Raw genomic sequence first — 5225 nt, 5'->3', positions numbered from 1 at the left:
AGAGAAAATGCACCTTCTGACCTTCCTCACTGTGACCTCCGACCTGAGTCCTCCGCTGTAAATCTTATGCTTTTTTCGGTCTTTTCATCACACATTACCCAAACCTCTGACCACTAACTTATGTGAAGTCCTCGGCACAAGCTGCTGAAAACCTGGCAGCTGCTGGCCTCCTGTGAAGGAAGACCCTCTCCATCATGTGGGTGACACCTTAACTGTCCTGCTCTCGCTCAGTGAGGAAGGCCCCCTGCCACCACACACACACACACACACACACATACTAAACCACGCACAGCAACACACACACTTTCTCTTGTGGTGGTGAAAGGACAAACACAATGACACAAAGTGCACCCAGTCACTTTCCTTTCTGTCACAGGTGCAAATGTACGTGCATGTGTACCCGGGTGCACGTCCACACAAACGCACACTTTCTAAAACTGTTTCGGTTATTCACGCAAACTGTCTTTGAATCCCAGTTCCCACACCACACACTATCTAGACTAGCAACAGAAACAATTCTCCTTTTGACTCTCTCTTTCACACACACATGAATACACTCGCACACTGGAGCTCCACCATTATGCCTTAATGTACTCTGGCCTGTCCCTGCAGGTGACCTGACCCTTACTGTCCTGTCTGTCAGAGAGCGAGAGCAGCCAATTCAGCCAGATGGCAGCGGAGCAGAATGGCTGCGAACAACAGGCCGAGTTAATATGTAGCTTTAACCATTGTCTCCTCCGCCTGACAATGGAGCGAGCTGGGAGGGAGGAGCCCTCGCTGGAGCAGCAGCTAAAGATGGACTCGACATGTATTCTTTGAGGAGTTCATAAAAACGGAGCTAAAACCCACTTGATTCATCACTGTCTCATTTGGGCAGAAAAGCAAATGGACAGGAGGGGGGGGTGATGCTGGTGTGTTCTGTGGGGAGGTTTGATGTGGAGTCAGCGGTGAAAAGTGCAAAAACACCTCAGTTTATTTGCGTCATTGTTAGCGATAATAAATACATTTAGCGCAGCTGAAATGGAAGAAGAAGGTATGTATTGTATTGAAGGGTGAATTTGTTAAAATACATTGCAATCAAATCTTCGCTCCTACAGTGAAGTTTAATCTAAAAACAGAGATCAAAGTGCTTTCTTCCCTCAATAACCGTTGCAACAACGGCCACTAACATCCCCATTGTCAGCCTCTGTTCCTTGGCGCTATCACTTTCCTAAAGATGAGGGTAATTTTCTATGCAAATGGGCTGCCGTCATTGTCCCCGCCTCGTTAATCTGGGCCTGGGCTCCTTTGACAAACCCCTCTCTGATTGATGAGGCCCTGACAGCTCCAATGTGTGCGTGCATTTTCACAGATTGACATCATCATTAAGGAGCGAGAGCAGGGCCTGAATCACTGCAGATTTACTCCCCCTACACAACCACCACCACCATGTCCTCCCCTCCCACACGCACACACACACACACACACACACACACACACACTCACACACCTCGCTATAGCACACTCAAACGCACCAGGCTTGTGTGCATGCAGGACGACACACAAAAGCAGCCCACCATCCGTCTAACAGCTGAGGTTTCCCTTCTGTACCCACAGAGTCGGGCAGGCGGCAGAATGCAAAGCCCTCACTCATTGGCTGCCTGAATCTGTCATGTTGAAGTTAATTGGTGTAGGCTTTAAGCAAATTTCCAGCAGCACCCCCCAGTCATTGCACCACTTGATGGGTGAGCCACTGTCATATGGCACCTATTGATTCACCCAGGGGATGAGATGACTCCCATAATGCTCGCTATGTCAGTGTCACCCTCTTAGAGAGCGGCCGATAGCCTCTTCTCCTCGCTCGTCTGTTGATGTACATCTGAGACAAGAGTATTTTAAATCATGCTTTATTCATATTCATTCAATCTGGAGGGGATCCACAGGCTGGATTTTTAGTGTTTCAATCGGCTAAAGTCCATTTTGGAGTTCATTTGAAAATGGAAAAATCGTTACCTAATCCTATTGCTTTTGCCCGGAGCTACAACATAAGAAACATGGCGTGTGCTGGCAGAGCAGAAAAAAGGAAAAAGACAAGAGACACAAACACTGACTGAGTGGAGGCAGCTGCAGATGAGCAAATAAAGCATTCAATATTTATGACTGAAATTAAAACCAGATAAAGATGTCACATATTACCGCGTCCCCGCCCTCCTCTCCTCCCTCCCAGGCCTCTGGCCCTGACTCCGGTGCTCACAACTCTCTGCCTCTCTCAGTGCGAGTGAAAGGGAAGCATTATTCCTTCCCAGCCCAATGTCTTCAAAGACAGTAATGAATGCAATGCAGTGACCCAGAAAATGGACTTTAGAGAAGGAGAGGGAGAAAAAAAAGCAATCTTGCGTTTGTGGCGGAGCATTATCACTTTACTCCCCTCCCCTCGTCCTCTCCCCTCCTGGCCTGGTGTGTGCGTTTATATGTGTGTGCGCGCGCGTGTGTGTGTGTGTATGTGTGTGTGTGTGTGTGTATGTGTGTGTGTGCGTGCGTGCGCGTGTGTGCACCTGCTATTACATGTGTCTCCAAGGGCCTATGTGCCTGAGTGTGTTCCTGTGAATTTGTATGAGTGTGCGCACTTGCCTCTGATCGTGTGTGTGTGCATGCATATATATATATATATATATATATATATATATATATATATATATATATATATATATATGTGTGTGTGTGTGTGTGTGTGTGTGTGTGTGTGTGTCGGTGGCTGAGCTGAAGTCTCCATCAAGAGGGAATGGGCTCGGGCTGACAGGCAGGCCCATTGTGGGGTTAATTAAACACTTCAGGTTTAACACCCCGTCCCTGTCGTTAACCCAAACACTGGCTCATCACTCATTCCCGCCACACTTCAGTTAGAGAGCGGGGAGGTGGGGGCGTGGGGGGGGCAGGAAAGGAGGGGGACAATGGAGATGTCACTGCGGGTGGGGGTGTGTTGGGTGACATGCGGGTATCTGAGATGGTGGAAGCGGTGAGAGTTTGTATCAGAAACAGTCTTTTTAAGTGTTTTGACAGGCATAGTAAAAGGGCCCATTATAAACATGAGCTGGTATAACTAACCAGTATCTAATTTACCTTGCAGAAAAACTGCCAAAGAAGGAATCTGGCATCAGTGTTTCATTAAAGAGCTTGAGTGATTGCAGTTACATCTGTATGGATCGAGCTCCAGTCCCAGATGTTTCATCTAAACTAAGCCCACAACATTTTACACCGGCTACAGGAACTTGTGTGCGGCTTGATGTGATTCCCGTGTTCGTAATATAATAGTCGCATTGTGATAGAAAATACAGATGGGTAACTGATAAAGTGTCGTAGAACGTCTCTGAGATCCAGTGGAGGGACGAACAGCATTCTTCGAAAATATATTCCCTCATTTTGTGTTTTGTTGATGGTGGAGAGCGCTGACTAGAGGCCCCTCTGCACAGTATGACTTTGAGATGAGCGTTGACAATAATGAGAGAAATGTGGTTAAATCTTTGCTCGTCGGCTCCTTGGTTGTCTTTGCCAACCAAAGACAGTCTGCGTCAAAACTCTCATGTGACTGCAGATACAAGCCAAATGTACAAATCAACAAATCAGAAAATGACGCCAGCTCAACATTTCACACAACACATGCAAAATGATAACAGACGTTCTGGCTGCAAAGCTTATTTTTAAGATAATTTCATGTGACTTGGTGGCGTGCCGGCTCCCAGTTACTTTTTCTTTATTCTGCATGCATTAATTGCACAATCTGACACACTGATGTGCAGCCCGACACAGATTGCTATCACGTTTTCTTCAGACGAGTCTCGCACAACATCATCCTTGTTGTCACACTGTCGAAAGGCGCTGCAACACTTTGGTCAAAATTGGGTTGAGATCTGCAAAAGCCACAGGATGTTATTGATATACTCATCAAACTATTCAGTGACCTCTCGTATCCTGTATGGAAACATCTGAAATCTATTTCCTCAATCAGCAAGGGAACCTGTAAGGATTTATTGATCCTTACTCTCTTCACTGGCTTTAAGCTCAGATGGTATTTTTGTGCACCAATTTGACTTTATTTAATTTAATCTGAATAAAATGTCAGTTGTTGGGATGTCTGCGTAGTTTTCAGGCCGCTTGACAAGTTTAACCTAAAGACGTCTTAAACTTTGATTGCTGCAAATTTGGTCAAAAATACTTAATATTAATATTTTTAACCCAGGATTTTAAACTATGTTATTAGGGGCTTTAACAAATATGTTAAGTGTTTTCCTTCATTTTGTCCCACATCTCTATCTGATATTAACATGAAGATCCATTATTGTGTCAGAGAGAGGAAAGCACTAGCGTCCGCATTTTTACTGCTTTGAGGTCATGTACAACAAGATACAAAAACATATAAAACGTAAGGATAACTTTAGGAAAACTAAGATAGAAAATGTATGCACTACTCTCTTTGCATCTTGTATTTCACATCACTGATTTCAACCAATGTGACCTTAGATAAATATGTAGTGATGCATTGGTGACTCTGGTCATCTGTGGGATAAAGTACTTCTGTCTGCAGTGTAATGGATCCTCACACCACTAGGTAGCAGTAGTTTACACCACTGACAACTTAACCAGTACACTCAGTTAGCACAGAGCAGTCATCAACTACTGAATGCATTAATGTGTGAAATAGTGATTTAATTAAGTTTTAAGAGCTTAAAAAATATGTTTTATAATGACATATCTTTCCCAAATACATGAGCAGCTACTGTTAAATAAATAAGAAATGAACGAGGCAAAATTGGGTTGAAGTCGTTTGATGAATCACTTTTTGGTTAAATGTTTTCAGGATGACACACCTGAATATTCTTGAATGAGAAGTTTATTAGAGCTCATAGATTACAGATTATTTCATTTTTGGTAGATGAGTTACCATTGGTGTTGTTACCACATAACTGTCTTTCCCTTTAATGCAAAATACAATGACACAAAGTGGAAATGGAGTACCACTTTCTAAAATGCATCCTATATACCAGGCTTATAAGTAGAAAACAGTGTATTTTTAAACATTGACAATTCGTTTATTGTTCATGCTTTATAGATGGTTTGTAGTGCATGGTGTGAAACATCTCACTGTGTTGTGTTTATCTTTCTAGCTGGTATTAATGCGGTAAATGCTGGTAACTCATTAATGAATATGTTATGAAATGGCTTTCTGACTTTAGAAAAAAGGCATTAAG

The sequence above is a fragment of the Clinocottus analis genome, unplaced genomic scaffold (assembly GCF_023055335.1).
Source record: "Clinocottus analis isolate CAN_PGR_092001 unplaced genomic scaffold, fCliAna1.0.p SCAF_27, whole genome shotgun sequence".
Lineage (NCBI taxonomy): Eukaryota > Metazoa > Chordata > Actinopteri > Perciformes > Cottidae > Clinocottus > Clinocottus analis.
Note: the sequence above shows the minus strand (reverse complement) of the source record.